The 19,833-nt window shown below is 47.7% G+C and overlaps 1 long non-coding RNA gene across 1 annotated transcript in view; it reads left to right on the top strand.

Annotated features, from left to right (window-relative positions):
* Positions 1-13,842, top strand: part of LOC141575282 (uncharacterized) — a 28,609-nt gene extending 14,767 nt beyond the window's left edge. The window contains exon 3 of the long non-coding RNA XR_012502755.1: positions 13,641-13,842. This is a non-coding gene — a long non-coding RNA (uncharacterized LOC141575282). The remainder of the gene's footprint in view (positions 1-13,640) is intronic.
* Positions 13,843-19,833: the final 5,991 nt, after the last annotated feature.

Below are 19,833 nucleotides of genomic sequence, written 5' to 3'. Positions count from 1 at the left end.
GTTTGCCACCTTGGAAATAGTCAGAATGTGCTAAAAATGCAGTGACAGCAGCCGTCTTTGGGGGATATTTTTAAAGGTAATAGGATCTGAGAGTCAGGAGTGCCAGAAATGCGGTTTCATCTTATTTTTGAAAACAGTTTTGTCACATCACCAGATGTTCCAACCCACACCTCAGGCCATGTCATCAAACAGGCACAGCCCTAGTGTCACCTCAGCGCTGGGGATGCTGTCAGGGCTCATCCTTGTGGGTGTCCGTATTAGGTTCCAAGTCTTCATGACTGCAACTTGGACAGAGTCTGGTCTGAGGAGGCAGGGCTTCTAACTCAGCTGTTTCTCCTTCCAGCTCAGATATGTTTCACATGAATCCCACCCCAGGGGAGGGCGAGGTTTGGGGCCCTCTGGGCACAAAGGCCACACCTGGCAAAGGGAACCCGATGTGGAGCTGTCGTGTTGACACCTCTGGCCAGTGTGCAGGCAACAGAGGACCCGAGCTCCATCAGCACCCGGTGATGCCAGTGCTTCCTGGCTCCGGAGGAGGGCCCTGCTCCCTGGCTGTGCTGTTGCACGTGGAGTTGGAATAAGTGTGGAGCTTGGGGGTTTCAGAGGAAAGGCCCCTTACTTGTGGTCAGCACTGCTGCTCAGGTGACTTTTTCCTCTAGAGTAGCTCCATGCTATCCAAATATAATGCAAGCAGCATAGGTAATTTAAAAATTTCTAATAGCCACATAAAAAAACTAGAAAGGGACAGGTAACATTAAATTGAATAATACATTTTATTTAACTCAATCTATCCAAAATACTATCATTTCAAAATGTAATCAATATACAAAGTTGTTAATGAGGTAGCTTGCATTCTCTTTTTGTATAAAGCCTTTGAAATCTGCCGTGTCATAGTCACACACATCCATTTGGACTGGTCACATTTAATGTGCTCCATAACTGCATGTGGCTTGTAGTTACCATCCTGGACAGCATAGGGCCTGCTCTAGGTGGGTGTGTGGGAGGCGGGGTAGGATGCAGGAAGATAGTGTCTGGATCTGGAAGGGCTGATAACCCATCATTGCCTTTTCCCAGGGGACCCAGGACAGCTGGGGGTGGTGGGGCCAATCCTTAGTTCTTTGCACATATTGTTCCCTCCCCAGATGACCAGGGGGCCAGGTCCTAGGGCTCCCATCACACAGGCTGGAAAGAGTTCAGAGGTAAACTTCCTGGGGGCGTGGGCCTTGTGAACTGACAGCTTCCCCCATGCCCTCTTGCTTCCCCTATAATACAATTTCTTTGTGAGACAGGAAACAAGGTCATCCGTCCTTCGACAAAGACTTCAAAGCCCTGACTACATGGAAGGTTCTGCTCTAGGATCTGGGAGTAAATAGAGCAGTAAAAGAAATAAACAAAATTCCTGCTTCATGGAGTGGTTTAGTTGGGAGAGGTGTGTAGAGAGATAGACAATAAACAAATAAATATATGTCTTAGTCCATCTGGGTTGCTGTAGCAAAATACCACAGACTGGGTGGTTTGTAAACAACAGAAATCTATTTCTCCCAGTTCTGGAGGCTTGGAAGTCCCAGATCAAGGTGCCAGTCTATTCAGTGTCTGGTGAGGACCTGCTCCATCATGACCTAATTATGTCCTAAAGGCCCTAACTCCCAATGCCACCACATTGGGGGTTAAGTTTCAACATATGAATTTGTTGGGGGACAAACATTCAGTCCTTAGAAAATGTTTAGAAGTAGAATAAAGTAGGAAGGGAGGTGGGGAGTGCTGGGAAGGGACATCCACACCTTTATGCGGTGGAATCTGAGACCTTGTGATGATAACACTGTAGAGACAGAAGGGAAGAAGGGACCCTTGCAGATACCTGGGAGGGCATTCCAGGTGGAGGGAACAGCACGTGCAAAGATCCTGGGGTTAAAGTGCGTCTGGGGCATGAAGAGCAGCCAGAGGTGGAAGCCAGTGAGCCTGGAGCTGGATGAGCACAGAGGGGAGTGGGAGGCATGAGGTCAGAGAGCGGGGCCTTGTGCACATTGTGTGGGCCTCATACACCTTTATAAGAATGTTGACTTGTAGGACTGAGGTCCCGTTTTCTTGCTGACTCTCAGCTGGGGCTGCCCTTCGCTCCTCCAGGCCATTCCCATCTTGCACGGAGACTACATCTCAGAGCCAGCACCAGGTGTGGAGTCCATCTCACACTGCCTTTTCTCTGACCTTCTTCTCTCTCTGACCACAGTTGGAAAGGTTCTCTGATTTTAAAGACCCCCCGTGATTAGGCTGAGCCCACCCAGATAATCCACAGTGGTCTCTCCATCCTTAACCTTAATCACATTTGCAAAATTCCTTTTGCTACTATTTATTATAGCCAATATTTTAAGGCAAAATATTCCCAGATTCCAGGGATTAGTGCACGGACATCTTTGACTGGGGTGGGCAGGGGGTAGTGGCATTATTTTGCCTCCCACAGGAATGGATGTGATAGTGGTGGGTGGGGGACAGAAGGAGGAAGCCAGGAGGCCAGGAGGAGGCCAGTGCAATAATTCAACAAGAGGGAGTGTGGCTTGACCCAGGATTGCAGAATGGCGATGGAGCAGAATGATCAGATTCTGCATTTGTTTCAAGGGTAGCAGTAACAGGATCTGCCGAGAGATTGGACGTGGCATGCAAGAGAAGGAGGTCAAGCACTGTAACTCCTTGGTTTTGGCCTGAGTGACTGGAAGGATGACCTTGTTTCTCTCTGAAATAGGGGAGACAGTGGGAGAAGCGGGTTTAGTGTTTAGGAGGTGGGGTGGGACTCAGGATTTCTAACAATAACTGGTTCCTGCAAAATCTTACTCAATTTAGGGAGACAGAAAGATGGGGACTATTATCAAGGAATTGGCCAGGAGGGATCATGGGGCGTGGTCACCAGCACAGCAGTTCCCATTGATGAGGGTCAGTTGTGGGCCAAGTAGCACAGAAGGGACTTTGTGGCATCAGCTCGGCTCTCTCCGGCTGGGGGCTGACCACTACCTGGTACTGCCATGCCGTCTCAGCCCCTGGGGAGCTTTGGGTCTCACTCACCAGGCGAGAGCCAAGTATGGGAGTCACGCAGCAGCTGCTCAGTGCCGACAAGGGGCCCCAGGTGAGAGAAGGTGAGGGCTGCCCTCCAAACAGGCCTAAGAAAGGGGAGTCCGGGGCTTCCTGGGAAGTGCCCGCACCATCCAGTCAACCCCTCAGCCAGAGGCTGTTTTCTTCCATATTTGGTGGTTGTGGCATCTAGTCCACTGTCCATGATTTTCCACGTCTGGTGCCCTTGGTCTTGGTGTCTGTGTCTGTGATCCTTCTTGTCTATTAGCCATGGTTTCTCATGTCACTGTCCAAGATCTCCAGTGTCCACATTCTCTCGTGTCTGAAGTTTTTTCCTGAAGCATCTGGACAGTCTGGGGCAGCCTATATGCCAGCCATCACCTGGTCTGGTGACCTCACTCTGGGTGTACATGGAGGGGGGCTAGTTAGGAGCCAGCCCAGCTTTCTGGAGAATCTTACCTCCAAAAGAAGGAGATGTGTCTTGCATTACAGTGGTGAGAAGGCTGTCTCAAAAGACACTTGGTTCCAGATGGGGAAATTGAGTGGGCTTGGGAGAAAACCCTTGTCCAGACTCCTGCAGGATCTGGTGGCCTCACACAGCACTTCCCAGTGCTGTCCCCTGGGCGGCTGTTCTTTCATGTCCTGTCTGGGGTGACTCTTGCTTTGAAGGGTTGGGAGGGCATGGCTGTAGGTCAGGTGTGCTCCACCCTGTCCTTTGTGCCTTGTCCTGTCCTCTGTGCCCCCAGCACCCCCTCCTCATGCCAGGCCACCCTCCTTCTCCATCAATGCCATCCATCTCCCCTTCCTCCTTTATCAGGCCCCTCCTCCTCCTGCTGTCTCTCCTCTCTTGTCCAGGCTGCAGGAGGCTGCAGTTGAAGCTGATTTTGGGGTAGTGCATTGCTGGCATCTGTGTGGTGAAGGCAATCAGTGCCCATGAGCTGCCTGGGCCCTGGCGGGGAGAGCGAGGGGGGAAGCTCTGACAGTCATCCTGCCTCAGGTTTCTGGCTCCCAGGGATTGGGCTGGGAGACCTGACTGCCTATGGGGGAATCTTAGGGCAGGGACTACCTTGGGGCCTTTTGCATGTGAAGGGAACCATCTCAGAGAAAGGTCTGTGACTGTGACCTTCACAGGGCTCCTTTTGTTGGGCTCTGTGGCAAGTAACGTCATTAAGATGAATGTGTGTTTTGGTAAAGGGTGTAAATATATGAATAGTGTCCTCTCCAGCCCCATATATCACTCTGTGTTTATTCAGTGCCTGGTGCATAAACTAGAAGACACGCATTGCTATTTGGGGCTATGAGTTTTAAAGTACATTAAAGGAGTTTACTGAAAACTCTTGGCAAACAGATAAAATACAATTACTCTATAATTCCCAAGGCATTGCAGACAGAGTGTCCTGAAAACCTGCAGTGTAATAATTCACAGGGAGCCGTGGCAGGCGGCCTTTGAGGCATCAGAAGCTCTGCTTTTGTAAACTTCAGAGGCGGCCAAGAGCTGTCCCTCGGGAGACCCTCGTCTTGTGGTTTATTAACCTCCCTGTTTCTGACTGGGGAGCTGCAGGGGAAATCTAGCTGGCAGGGGTGTCTCCTGCCCTCATGAGCTTTCCTAGGCTCACCATATTGGGCGGAGCAGGGAATGAGATGCCCTATTCTTCTCTGGCTGTACCCCTCCCTGTCCATGTGCTGTTCAACAGTAGGCTCTGCTGGTTAGTCACCTTGCATGATGGGAAATTCTCATTGCTCATGAAGGGCACAGGACTCGTAATCCTTTCTGGGAGATGGACACTTTTGGTGGGATGCTTGGAAGAAGGATATTAGCGATCAGATTTGTCAGCTTCCCACAGGATTTGAGTTTGATTTCTAAGCCATACACAGGGGTCACAGGACAATTCCTGATGCAGAGGTGGGGTTGCCACCCATGGGGCTTGGGCAAGATCCACAGGTGCTCTGTTCTGTGTTGCTTCCCCCACTTGCCAGGGAGATAGAAAATGCCCCTAGGGCGTGCAAACTTTAGATGCCCCTGAGCAACTGGGATCCTTTGTCCAGGATGGGCACCAGCACTGTTCTCCAGATCTCAGGGAGAGCCTGGACCCTCCTGGGGAGGAGGCTTAGTAGACAGTGGGTAGGTTAGTTTCACATGGTCAGGAATGGACAACAGCTAGAGGACCAGAATTTTGGGGGCCCTTGGACCCCAGTTTCTTGGACAGGGAGCAGAAGATGGGGCTTCCTTAAGCAAGGCTCCTCCCTGGCTCCCAGTGCTGAAGCTCCAAGTCCTGGGCCACTCTTCAAAAGCTGGGCTGGGTCTGCTGTGTTAAAAATCAGGAGCAGGTCCAGAGTATTTGTGCAAGGGAAGCAGGGGGCTCTCAGAGGTGGTGTACAGAGTGAGTAGGGGTAATTGGAGGGTGGAGGGGGCAAAGGCCTTTGCCTTGCTCCATGACCAAGTTCTCAGGGCAGAGCAGACCCTTGTGGAAGAAGGGCCTTCCATGAACATTGAACACTGCATTGACGAGATGTCCCAACAGCCACACCCCAATCAATTGCCTGAGCTGAGAAGTTGGGGGCCTGAGGAAGGAGTCAGGTGGGATGAAAGTTTAGAGGAAAAGATTTCTGAAACCTGCCTCTACCCGCATCATTAGTTCACTGTGATATTTCATTCTCGCCTGTGCTATAGAAATACAGTGATAATTAACACCTCCCCAAATAGCACCACCTCAGATTTATAAAGCATGCACTTCTAGGGGGCATCCAGGGCTGGCTAAGGCCCAGGGAGGGCCTGGTGCCTGTGGCTGCTTTGCTGGCAGGCCTCACACTCTGTCCTTTGGAAGGTGGCCTCAGGGCCTCTAGCCAGTGTCTGTCTTTGATGTCTCTAAACTTGGCTGCTTCTTTTCTTCTTCTTTACACCTGCATGTGATGCTTCCAGCAGCTAATGAGTATTACCCAGTGCCATCACTTAGCACACACAAGGTAGCTGGGCATCCTGCTCGGAGCCCAGGCAGGGCCCCGTTGGGCGCGGGGATTGGGAACACCCCTGGTGGGCCATGTGGACACAGCCTAAACCGTCTTCCAGTGCCAGGTTCACAGGGGCCTGGGAAATTGATAGCTTTGGCCTAGATTTAATGGCTCAGATAGAACAACATGTGATGTCTCTTGTGGGAGATACGGAAATTAGACCTGCTTAGCTCAACTGACCTCTTCTCAGCCACAGCCACTGGTTCAAAGAGCCCTCAGCCACCACCAGGGAGACTGTGTAAGTGGTGTTGTTTAAAGTAGTTGTTCGCTGGGGCTACTTATTAATCTAGCATTAGTTACGGTAGTTAAGCTTTTAGAGATAATGAAATGTTAATGTGCCTCCAGAACATGCCATGATCCCTGAAACTGAACACATTCAGGAAGAAAAATAGTCGTGGTAAAATGACGGCGGATATTAATTGTGTAGATTTACATGCCCTACAGGTGGCAGTGCAGATGTGGGGGACAGTCAGGAGTGCAGCGTCGGCCAGCAGGGAAGAGGAACCCGAGCTCGCCTTGCTCTCCCCGCCCAGGACATTGCCCTAACTGGTACTGAATGAACGAAGGTTTCCCGTTGGAGTTTCACAGGCCACACCACCGGTCAGAGGTGCAGCTGGGCCTCAAGCCTGGGAGGACTGACTCTGAGCTCTGCTGTTCACCAGCTGCCCCCAGGCGGGCCCCCGGGCTGCCCATCCACCTGTGTCCTAGTGGGGGCCTCAGCCCCTCCCTGCACATCTATCCTGACCACCTCCCTCCTCCACAGCCCCCTCCCACCTGAAGTTGGGAAGAGCCAGTGGTTATTATTTTTTAATCAACAGTTGTTAATTACTGAGCGCTGATGCACACCAGGCACCGTGCCAGGCATCGAGGTTCCTCTCACTCATGGAGCTGGCATCTTAGCAAATAACCACCAAGTAGAGTTGCCGACTGTGAGAAGGGTTGGGAAAGCAAAGCAAAGAGAGAGCTGGGAGCTCGTGAAATGATGGCAATAGTAATGACGGCTGACACTAATGGTTTACTACGTAACACTTTCAGTGGATTATGTTCTTTTATCCTCCTAACTCTATGAATTAGTTCCGTTTTACAGATGGGGAAATGGAGGCTCAGAGAAGTTAAGTAACTTGCCTAGCCATACAGCTAGTAAGCAGCAGACCTGGGATTTGAATCAGGATGCTTGATTCCAAATTCCTTGCTGCTAACCACTATGCTTTATTGCCTCTTAGAGAAGAAAGAGTAAATTTGGATTACATGGGAGGTAGGGAAGACTTCTTGAAGGAAGCCATGTTTAAACTGGACCTGAGAAGTGAGCTGGCCAGGAGGGACAGCCCTAGAGGAGGAGAGAGCTTGGTGCTGAGGGACCTTTAGCAGCCATGGGGCCAAGGCTGGGAGTGCTTGCCAGTGTGGTGTCGTTCAGTTACACGTGGTCTCTGGGGCTGGTGAGCTGTGAGTCCTTATCCTAAAAGCCATAGGAAGCCGTATCAGGGTTTTATGCAAGGGAGTGACAAGAAACAAGCTTTCTTTCCCTAAATTAACTCCTCAGTAAGGGGATGAGGCCCCCTTTCCACTGCATAGAGGATCAGTTTGGTAAGTTGGCATTTGGTCTGTGGGTAGAGCATCTAAGTTCAGGGCAGACTGAGTGCAGAAAAGGCATCTGTCAGCTCCTTTTTCAGACTTTGAAGAGAGAGGGGAGAGGTGGGACACGTCCCACTCAAGGTGGTGCAGCCCCCTCCAGCCCCCTGCCAGTGTGGTGGGAGGGATTAGAGGCCAGCCAGCCCCTCTGGGAGCTGTGTGTGTGTGTGAGTGTGAGTATGATGCCTTCTGAGACATGACAGTCGGTGAATGCATTAGGGATGGGCACACACATTTATCTCTGAGGGAACTGCAGTCCAGCAGTGGGTTATTTGAAAGATTACAGCCCTGAGGAAAGAAACATATTGGTTAGCATTGACCTGTGGTTTATGAGTCGCAGGACCTGCCCCTTAGAGGGGAATGACTCTATTTGTTGCACAAACGGAAGGGTCCCTTTGTGTTAAAAAGGAAAGGGCTGCAATGCATATCTTGGTGGCTGCCATGCACTCAAAGCAGGAGGAGATGGGGATTCAGGGAGCATCTGGTTCTGCCCTCGGATGGGCTCTTTAATGGGAAGATTTTGGTTGGTGCATTATGTTATCAAGCACAGGGAGAAGGCCAGGGTCTGAGACAATGACCAGAGTGGGTGGAGAGCTGTGAATGTACAATATATTTATCACAAAAAATAGAAATGTATCAGTGGTTTAGTTGAAGAGTGAGAGGAAGTGAATTCATCTACTGTAAGAAGGTGAAAATCTGGGAGTGCTTCCTGGAAGAGGCAGGCCTCTGTGACTTTCAGGACACAGGATCCTTAAAGCCCTGAATGCCCCCGCAGAGACCTGGCCCTGGGGAAATGTCCTACTTGTGTTAGATCCTCATGAGTTTCCCTGAGTCAAGGTTCAGAGATAGCCCTTGGGACCAAGTCCAGGCTTCTCATTCTGCACCAAGCTCTGGGGAGTGGTCCCCACTTGTAGACTCCAGAGGTCCTACATGGACTGAGGGGTGTGTGGAAAAGTGGGCTAGAGGACTAGCTGTGTTTGTGTGGCACTTCATGTGGTCAATTTTCTCATGAAGAGTGGGGGCAGTGATGGGATTGAGGAGGCCTCAAAGACACCCCCAGTCTCCCCTTAGCTCTTCCACTTTTCTCAGTGCCTGGTCTGCATCCATTGAAGGGCTGATGGGTGCCCCCCAATATCAGCCCTCTCTTCTGGTCCTCCATCCAAGGACAGACACACATTTTTAATCCACTAAGGGCTGTTCTTGACCTAGAACAGCTTTCATTCTTTGTCCAAGTCCTGGCTGCCCTTCAGGACTTTTCCCCAGTGCTTCCCCCTCCACTCACTCTGAGCCCCACAAGCACAGGGACTCCTGATTTCATTCCCTGGTGTTTCCCTAGCTTATAGAGGAGGGTCTGGTGTGTAGTGAATGCTCACTTGATAAATAAGGAATGGATGAATGAAGCTTTCCTCTCCCTCCAGTCTTGGGACTCCCAGAGGATTTTTATGAACCTAAGTTGGCATTTACTTAGTTCATTCCTGTGGGAGGTTGAATAGTGTCTGCACCCCCCCCCCCCCCAATTCATGTCAACTGGGAACATCGGAACAGGACCTTATTTGGAAAGATGGTTTTTGCAGATGTAATTAGTTAAGAATCTTGGCATAAAGTCATCCTGGATATAAGGTGGACGCGTGGAATACTGGTGCTTATATAAGGAGAAGATACAGAGATACACAGGGAAGGAGGCCATGTGAAGAGGGAGGCAGAAGCTGAAGTGATGCATCTAAAAGCTGGGGAACACCAAGGATTGCTGGTGACTACCAGGAGCTATGAGAGAACCATGCGACAGATCCCCGCATTACTTCCAGAAAGAGCCAATCCTGCCAACACCTTGAATTTGGACTTCTGGCCTCCTGAACTGTGAGAGAATAAGTTTCTGTTGTTTTAAGTTACTTGGTTTGTGGTAATTTGTTACAGCAGCCCTAGGGCACTAATACAATCCCAATGTCAGTATTTTGGAAGCTGTCACCCCCTCTAGAGCAAAGGCTTGGTCAGGTCAGGGAGCGAGTCTGGGTCACCACCATGGGTCCAGTGCCTCACTTTTTGGGCAACTAACCACCCTGGGATGGTCTTTGTCTGGGATTGAGGGGTATCCCAGGATGTAGGATTTTTAGAACTAAAATGGGGATAGTTCTCAGCAAACCGAGACAACTGGTCACCTTGCAGGCAGGGAGCCTGGCACTGGGTTGGTGCCTGATAGGTGGTGGCAGTTGTGTCTTGTGTGTGGGAAGAGTATGGAACCAGTCAGGTGCAAGTGGTGTGTGCAGGAATTTTGTGCAAGATGAGCCTGGAGTTGGACAGGAGAAAACTGAAGAACTGGAACCTTACTCTCTGGGCAATAGGGAGCCACAGTAGGTCTCGGAGGGCTGCAGGGTTTCTCCTGGGAGGCCTGGGGATTCCCGTGCTGGAATCCCTGTGGGCTGCCCCTAGGCCTGCTCCCAGGAGGCCCAGGCACTTCGGCTCCCAGACTTCTCCCACAGCACTCCCTGGAGTGGGCCTCCCATCCCCAGGGCTGCAGCTAGCACCTGCCAGGCCCAGGGAGCTTCTTTCTGAAACCAAGTGTAGAGAAAACCTAGGCATGCCCACAGTCACCCTTCCCCTGATTTGAATATACTGAATGAGGCTGATTGCCTAAATTGAAGGTATTATAGTATAATGATTGTTATAATTAAAACCATTATCATCTGAAAGAGACCAGAACATGGGAAACCACTGCAAAGACTTTTAAATCTTTTAAAGCCTGTTTTTGAACCAGATAAAAGCTCCTTTGTGTGGAGTGTTTTAAAGAGAGGGAGTCTGTGAGTGGGCACCTGTGGGCTCTGAAATGCAGCTCCGGCTGCAGCCTGGACAGGGAGGCTGGTCCTCCATGAGGTGGGTGGGGGCAGCAGGGACTTTCGGTCAGAGGGTGGCAGCAGCCCTGTTGGCCCAGATCTGAGATGCTGCCCTCAGGCAACGTGGTCAGAGATGGATGCACTTTGGGGGCCCAGGCCAGGTGGGGATCTTACAGAGAAGCATTGTTCTGAATATGGGGCCATCGAAACAGATGTGTTGCATCTCACTACCCCCCAATTTGAGAAGGACCGTCAGGCTCTGGCAAGAGAAAAGGGGGCAGTGTCAGAGCCTGGAGGTGCAAGACCTTGTGAGTCTCCAGATGGCAATAGGAGGGGACAGTGGCCCTAGAGTGGTAGGCTCCAGGAAGGCCTGGGGTGACAGGATAGGGCTCGCAGTAGGCTCTGGACTTGGCCGTCTGGGTGACGGGGTCTCAGACGGCCTGGTGAGTATGGAACTGGAAACAGCCTGAGAGGCGTTGGGGCTCTTTCTTCTAAGTCTGGTTATCTCATAGTCTCCTGGCTTCCCAACCTCCCGTGTACAGGTGAGGAAACTGAGGCTCAGAGAGGGAAGGGATGGGCCAAGGTCACCCAGTTGGTGAGTGGTAGGGCCAACTCCAGGGTGCTGTGCCCTTCACCTTGGGCCTCTGCCTCTGGTCGTGGTGGCCAAGCTTGGTCAGCTCTCTCTTGCCTTGGTACCATGTGTGCTGGCTTTTTTTTTTTTTGGATGGGCGCTTGGTTATATTTTGTCCACCTTGGTTTCATTTCTTCTTTTTCCCCTGTTCCTTCTTAAGAAAATTGCACAATTAATACATGAGGCCTCCTTGTTAAGAAATCACGCACTATGGGTGAGAATATTGCCAACTCAAGAACATTGCTTGCCATTTGGTTCTACAAGGATCGAGTCATTAGCTTCTGCGGTCAATGACCTTTAATACACCCTGAAAGCAATTCTGGGCACAGATCAGGAATAAGGTACCCTGTGCTCTGGGAAAAGGACTGACTGGTGGAACTTCAGATAGTCCTTCAGATAGTTTCGGGAGAAAATTTTCTGAACCCAAATTCTTGCATCTTTCCATACTAGGAAAGCACTAAAACCATTGACTAAGATATCTGTTCCTCATGGCCAGTAGCAACCTTCTACTGAGCTGTGTGCTGGATTACAGTACACAGTACCCTTCGACTACCACATATGTTCTCACCTCCTCTCTTACCACTTTGAAACAGTTCCTCCCAGCTGATCTTAGATGTGTGTGTTTGTATATATAGATGTACATAATAGTTAATCCTCATACATTCCTGTGAGATAAGTATTATGTTTCCTATTTCACAGAAGAGAAAACGGAGGCCCTTGCTGGAGGCTACACATCTGGGCTTAGAATGGTAGGCTGGTCCAGAGCCAGTGTGTTTGAGTCCTGTGCTTATGGAGAAACTATAAGTACCCTTGAGAATATCCCTCTTTCCCCCACAATCCTGCTTCCTTCTCCTCCTGAAGTAAAGACCAGTTACTGATTTATGTGTCTTCTTTCAGACCTTTCACATGAATTTACCCATAACACCAAGTTTTTGCATGTTTTTGAACATAAACAGTATCATTTGGTATTTATCGTTTGCAAATTGCTTCCTTTGCTGAAGTGTTGTGGAGATATTCTCACGTCAACACATGCCAACACTTTACCCTGTTAAAATGTTGCAGTGTATTTGACAAATTTCTATGTTGAAACCTAACCCCCCAGGTGATGGTATTAGGAGGTGAAGAACCTTTGGGAGGTGACTGATTAGGTCATGAAGGTGGGGCTCTCACGAATGGGATTAGTGTCTCTGTAAAAGAGACCACGGAGAGCTCCCTTGCCCTTTCTGTCATGTGAGGACACAGCGAGCCATCTATGAATCAGGAAGCAGGCCCTCACTAGCTAAATCTGTTGGCACGTTGGTCTTAGACTCCAGCCTCTAGAACAGTGAGAGATAAATGTCTGTTTATGAACCCCGTGTCCCAGTCTCTGGTAATTCTGTTATAGCAGCCTGAACAGATGAAGATGACTGATGATCATGAGGATGTAAATTAAAAAAAGAAAAGGAGATGCAGCTTTTTCACCTGATAGTTTAGCAAACATTAAAAAGATTGCTATCATCCAGTGTTGGCAAAGATGAGGGAAGATTTTCAGCATTGCCAGTGGCAGTGCACGTTGGGGCAGACTTCATGCAGGGTAATTTGGCAGTATCTATTAAAATTAAACCACTGCACCTTTTCCCTGGCCACCCAGCTTCTAGATGTGCGACCACCAGCAAGGCGGCATCCTGGCGATGGTCCCGTATGTGGTACTGCTGGTAGTGGTGCAACCTTGAAACAGCCTGTTGTCTTTCTTGGTCTTGTGTCTCAGGAGCTGAGTCCTTTGCTGGCTCCCAGGCTCCCAGAAATGGACACAGACCTGCCCATATGCCAGAAGATCAGCAGACACTTTCTGTTTTTTGATTTTCCTTTGTAAACTTTAAAAAATCCAGATTCTGTGTACGTAGGTTCAGAACCCAAAAGAACTAGAGAGCTTAGAGTGAAAGACAGCAGTGCTCTCCCCCTTGTTCCCTGCTCCCAGTTGCCAGGAATCACCTGCTTTCAATGTTCAATCTAGTTTTTCTTGTATTTCTTGTATTTTCTCCATATTTCTGTGCTACTTAATTTAACTGCCTTTATCTGATTTTTTTTTCATTTTGAATACGATCTATTGACTTTCTCCTGTGGAAGGGAAGGGTTTTTAATTTTTATTACCTGCACAGAATCCTCCATCCCACCCCCCACCTGCCTCGTCCCCAACAGCTTCCCCTTCCTCTCCCCTGAGAATGTTAAATCTTCATTTTGGGTTAAGTCAGTATTCAATGTTTACATTATTATGACTATGTAACTATTATTTACAGAGAGCCACATGCAGTACTATGATTATAGTTTCTTGTACAACTTTTAATTTTCTCAGAAGTTAATAATTGCCCCTTTCTTTTCCTTTGTTTTGTTTTATGTGTACCAATTACACATTATTTCCTAAACTCCGTGACAGAAATGAAAATCTCTGAATATTTTAAACCCAGCACTGAGTGAATGGTCTTGTTTGTTTGTTTATTTTTCAGACAGCTTGTAGGAGCCTCCAGCCTGCAGCTGCTGTCTGGACGGTTCTTCTCTACAAGCAGCACCCAGATTCTTCCCTGAACTTTCTTCCACCGTCTTCCAGGACATCCCCTGCACCCTGGATTGCACTTCGTCTTTTTTCCTGGATTCTTCCCCTCTTTGGGGGGGAATACTTCCTCTAGTAACTTCCAGAGAAAGGGGATGAGGAGGTAAGTTTTTGGATACCTTATTTATCTGAAAATGTCTTTGTTCTAGCCTTGCATTTGATTGATAGTGTGGCTGACTCTAAATTGGAAATTGTTTTCCCTCAGAATTTTGAAGGCATTCTTCTATCGTCTTCTTGCTTCCCTTGTGTCGAGACATGGACAGGCTGTCCAATACCTTTCAGATCCTGAGGTTTCTCTGTGACCTGCTTCCTTACTTTGGGAGTTGGTAGGATTTCTCTCCATCTCTTTGTTCTGCACCTCATGATGATGTTCCTTGAAATGGTTTAAAATTTTTTTAAAAATTAAAGAAAAAAATTTTTTTATAGTTGAATTCGTGGTGCCATATACTTAGAAGATCAGTTAAATCTCAAAATACATTTCCTTCAGTTCTGGAACAGTATCTTACATTATTTTTTTGATAATTGCATCCTCTCTGTTCTCTTTATTTTCTTTTCTGTAGCTCCTATTTGTTGAATAATGGACCTCTTAATCCTTGAATTTTCTTATCTTTCTTATTTTTTACTTTTTTCCCTATTTTTAATGGAGATTTCTTCTATTTTATTTTTCAAATATTATGTTGATTAAAAAAATTCTGCTGTCATATTTTAAATTTCCAAGTGTTTTCCTGTTTCCTGAATATTCATTTTTATAGTACCCTTATTCTTATTTCATGAGATGTGGTATCTTCTAATTTTCTGAGGGTATTAAAATACATACATTATGTATATTTTTCCCTCTGTCTCCTGCCATCTCTCTACTTCCTTTGGAATTCTTTTACTTCCTGTTTGCTCTGATCTGCCTTCAGTTAGAGGCTTTTCTCCAACAGCAGGTGCTGAAGGCCTCGAACACACATCCAAGAGTGAGGCACCAGATACCCCCAGGGAAGCTCCCTGTGCTTGGGTGAGGCTTGATGACCAGTAGGCTCCAGTACAGAGTGATTGCGGGTGGGTGAATTGGTTATTGCCCTCTGGGACTCCCTGATGTCAGTATCGGCCTGGAGGAGGGGTGTAGTTCTGGGTGTGAACTTTCCAGAAGCTCACTGGGAGAAGGTGACATGAGTCTTCACTGTTCAACTTGTAGAATTACTTTAATTTTCCCTGTTTTCAATATGGCCCCCCACCCTCTTGCTCAGCTGTGTCTGCTGCCCTTGAGTCCAGAACCTCTTTCACCCAAACTCTCCAGAGAGTTGGCTTCCCATCATTTTTCATGGTGAGAGGAGGGTAGTCATCTTGCTAGGCAGTGGCAGTAGGATTCCTGGTTTTCATGTGGACTTTCCACAGGTCCTCCTGGTTTAAATCCCACCGATGCCTATGCCTTCTGAGGTAGTGTGTGTTGCTTCCTCAGTTTCTGGTCCTTTCAGTGTTCTGATGGGTTTGCTCATCCAAATGCAGGCTTACGTTTCTGCTTTCCCAGATTGGCTAAGCCAGCTGGCTGCTGCCCACCTGCTTTCCAGCTTCCACACTGTTGTTGCTGTAACTTGCCTCTGTTGGCTTCTCTTTTCTTTGTCCTCGTGGGGTCCTATCACTGTTAGACCTTCAGGGCTATTTTAGGGGGGGTTTCTTCTGGAGGGTGGCAGAAGTAAGAGCGTATGTTTAGTCCTCCGAGTTTGCCCTGAACTCCTGAGTTTTTCTTTATGATGGAAGCTTGAACAGAGGCACAGATCATCTGTTTGTTATGTGTCCTTACAAGGATGGCCTATTTATATCAGGGCCCTGTTTTCTTGATGACATGCTGTTGTGTGCTGGAAAACTCAACCCAAACGGCTTAAACGGGACAGAAATTTATCTTATCTAATGAGAAGCTCTGTGGTAGAGCAGCTCCAGGTTTGGTTAATTCAACAGCTCAGCAATGTCACTGAGGGCACAAACTGTTTCCATTTTTCCACTCTACTGTAGTGTCCTTCATGGTCACAGAATGGCTGCTGTGGCTCCATCCACCCTTCATGTCCTTGTCTATAAATGTCCATAGACAGAAAATATAGCATCCCTTTGTTGTTTTACTCTCTTAAAAAATGTATAATTATGTCTTAGTCCATCCAGCCTCCTATAACAAAATGCCATAGACCGGGTGGCTTATAAACAGCAAACATTTATTTCTCATGTTTCTGAGGCTGGCAAGTCCAGACTCATGGTTCTGGCAGATTCCATGTTTGGTGAGGGCTTCCTGATTCATTAGATATCTGTCTTTTTGCTGTTTCCTCACGTGGTTGAAGCATTTAGGAAATCTCTCTAGAACCTCTTTTATAAGGGCATTAATCCCAGTCATGACATCATGACCTAACCGTTGTGTGCACAATGGGGTGTGCTGGTAACACAGGTTGGTAAAAGAATTTACCAGAGATTAAATATAAGAATAGTTTAGGAGTTTATTTCGGTACCCTGTCATAGACAACAGTGGGCCACACAGGCAAAGGGTGCCTGTGTGAGCACCGAGGATTGTTATGGTGTATTTATAAGGTCGAGTCACAAGGTGCCTGATCGGTTTATGCACAAGTCTTTGGTTGGTTGTAGGTGAGGTAAGAGGTTTAGGGTTTGTGAAGGATGGTAGGGTCTATGACTGATAAGGTAGGCATTGCCTGGGGCTATCAGTTTGCAAGGGGAAAGATGCCCGGCAAACAATGTACTTTATCTGTTGAGGGATCACAGGATGACATCTGAGAGCCCAGAAATGGGGGTTGTTGGACTTTGAAGAATGTCAGTGGGCCCAACACTAACCACCTCCCAAAGACCCCACATCCTAATATCATCACCTTCGGAGTTAAGATTATAACATATGAATTGTCAGGGGAGGACACAAACATTCAGACCATAGCAAATTGTTTGAATAGGTGTTTTATCCATAGATTAGCAATTTAAAATACTTAAAAGGTATGCAATAAAAAGTCTCTCTATTATTCCTATCCTATCTTCTTACTATTTTTCCAGAATCTTTTTGTGTAATAAGGCATATTACAAGCAAATATGAATATATGCAAGGTTTTATCTGCCCCACTCTTACTTTTCCCAAAAGATAGCATACTCTAAGCATTTTTTGACATTGGCTTTTCTTTTCATCTAGCAAAATATTTTGGTACATAAAGCACATCCTTAACATTGTTTTATAGCTATATCATACTGCATTATATGCATGTAACCTAATTTATTTAACCAGTCATCTTTTGATAGATATTTAAGTTGTTTCCCATATTTGCTATTATAATAAATTCTGCAAATCTGTTAGTTTTCCTAGAGGATAAATTCCCAGAAGTAAAATTGCTGAGGCAAAAGGGTTATGTATTTGTGACCTTGACAGATGTTGCAAATTGTCCTTCCTGGGGTTTGTACCAGTTTATTCTCCCATCAGCAATGTACGAAGGGCTGGTTTACTTACAACCCACAGGGTATCTTTGTAACCTTTGGATTCTCGCCAATCTGATAGGTGAAAAATGGTCCTTGTGTCTCTATTGAAGAGCTAAGTAACCATTCCCAGGAGCTTCTGCAGCAGACTTGTTCTCTTGAGCAAGGTCTCCTTGGCCAGAATTTTGTAATGTGCTTCTTCCTAAACGAGTCATTGGTGAAAGGAATAAAACGACTCTAATTGGTTTAAATTAATCCAGATTAACATCCTGTGGTGGGGCTGGGTTAGGGGCAGTCTTCCCACTTCAGGGATGCCTAGATAGCCCAGGTTCTGTTAGCAAGGGAGATGGGGTTCATGCTGTGGGGTAGGCACCCAGCAGTGTCTGGGATTCCTGGTCCACCACCTGCTAGAGGGCTTGGCCTCAGACCTGAGCCTCCGAGGGCTGGAAGGCTGCTTCTGTGAGACCCCATTCTCATGTGGCCACTGCTTGTAGGCTGCCTGGGTTGGAGGATGGTCTGTGGTTGTGCAAACAGCCTGATCTCTTATCACATTCAAGACACTAGTTGCAAAAACCAGGTCAGAAAGGAGTCTAGGCTTTAAAACTGGGCAGCCCTGGGTTCAGATGCCCCCCACTGCCACTTACTAGCTATGTGACCAATTAGCCTCTCTAAGCTTCAGTTTTCTCAATTGTAGAACTGGGCCAGGAACTCCTGCATCAGGGATTGCCGGGAAGTTGAGAGTAACGTGCCCATCCCAGGGTCTGGCCCCCAGGGAGTTACTTAGCAGAGGCCCACCCTGACTCAGGTCTCCTGTACTCCACCAGCTCTGCCCTGGGTAGTGAGCAACTTGGGTGTGGCTCGGGAAGGGGCTCAATTGACCCTATGTCTTCCAGGCCCAGCACATAGCCAGAGGTTTGAAAAAGGTGCCCCATTTGTGCTCATTGAATGAATGAGAGAACAGCTGTAAGTTAGTGCAAAAGCTGCTGCTCCACCTCCTAACACTGTTTGGCTTTCTCAGCCATATTGAGGCAGAATTTCCCTTGATAACAATATGTGTTGAATCATTTGCACATGCCGTGCCTCCCGATGATGCGCAGTTTATTTATAGCATCAGCTCCGTATGGAGTTATCAATGCCCATTTTGCATGAGGATCAATAATTAATTGCATCCTTGCAGACATGGGACTACAACCTGTTTGCCACATAGAGCACAGCCCTGAGTAGAGAGCCTGCTTCTGAAGCCTTTGTTTGCTCTACGTGAGTTTTCCTACATATGGTGCTGCTTTAATGGACAATGCCCGAGTCCTGAGTGACCGGCCGTCTCCACTGCCCCCGCAGAGGTGAGGGCCACAAGAGACCTGGTGGCCATGCTGGGTGTGTGTGAAAGTGTCCAGGTGGTTGAGGGAGAGTGACCTTCTGGGAGGGGATTTTGAGGGGGTGGTGCATGAAGCTGGTGGGGGCTTCTCTCCTGTGACCCTTCCTGGGGTGGGTGACACCCCATTTAGCTCTGCCTGTCTGCTCATTTCTCCTGTAGGCTGAACACCTCAGAGCAGGGATATGTTCTAGCTTGTCTGTTTCCCCGGGTCCTGCCACACATGGAGTAGAGGCTCAGTGCAGGCTGGCTGAATGCTTGAGGGTAAAACATACCATTTTCTGGGTTTCCCTGTGGGGCTACTAGACGATCTGGGAGCTGGTGAGTGGAGGTGGCAAGGCTTGGGCAGTAGGTGGCGCTCTGTCAAAGTCCGCAGTCCCCGTCTGGGAGGAATGCCTGTCAGGAGAGCTTCAGAATCCACCTAACTTCAAAATTACACAGAAAATGATGATCAAGCATTTCTTACTTTTAAAAAATTTGAAATGATATTGAAAATCCTTACTTTATAAATGTTAGGAAAGTACAATCAATCAACTAACCTAATATCCATTTGTTAAGCACCTACTAAGTGCCAGGCAGGGTATTAGTGTATTAATTCTGATGGAGCATTCCTCTTCATATAACATGTCCCCCTGTCTCATTTATCTGTATTACTTACCTTTTAGAGGAATACATTGATGAATTGCTCTATTAAAAGAGAATAAAGATATTTAAAGTCTTTAATGGGAGAGGAATCACAAAGGAGTTTTTAAGATTAACTTAGAATTGTGTAGAACACTCAGCACATTATGCTAATTTTTTTTCAGAGACTGAGCAGCTTAGAGGGGAAAAAAAGCAGCCTGTTCCCATCTAGTTGCAGAAGCCGGGTAATCTATGTCTCATCAATGCTAACAAATATACCCATTAATAGCCGTTTGTGTTTGTAACAGTGAGAAATGCTTCCCTGGAAAATATTATTAGCACTTATATTATCTTACAGATTACATTCTCGCTCAATGGAGGGTCCCAGTAAAAATATAATAGCAGATTGCAGCCGATGGGCTCTCTATTTTTATGTTGGAGACTTCATTATTGCGCAAAGTTGAAAGAAACTCTTTGGAAACACAGGCACCTAGTGCACACACACAATTTCCAGAGCCCAGGATGGGAAGGAGCCTGGGGCTGGGAGTGGGGCTGCAGCCTCAGGCCCCAGACAGCCTTTCTCCCTTGGGGGAGCTGGCAGTATGTGGGGTGGACGTGGTACTGTCTTCCCCAGGGTGAGCAGAGTGAGGGGAGGCTCTAG

The sequence above is a fragment of the Camelus bactrianus genome, chromosome 3, assembly GCF_048773025.1.
Source record: "Camelus bactrianus isolate YW-2024 breed Bactrian camel chromosome 3, ASM4877302v1, whole genome shotgun sequence".
Classification (NCBI taxonomy): Eukaryota; Metazoa; Chordata; class Mammalia; order Artiodactyla; family Camelidae; genus Camelus; species Camelus bactrianus.
The sequence above is the reverse complement of the archived record's forward strand: the minus strand, read 5'-3'. Positions and strand labels throughout refer to the sequence as shown.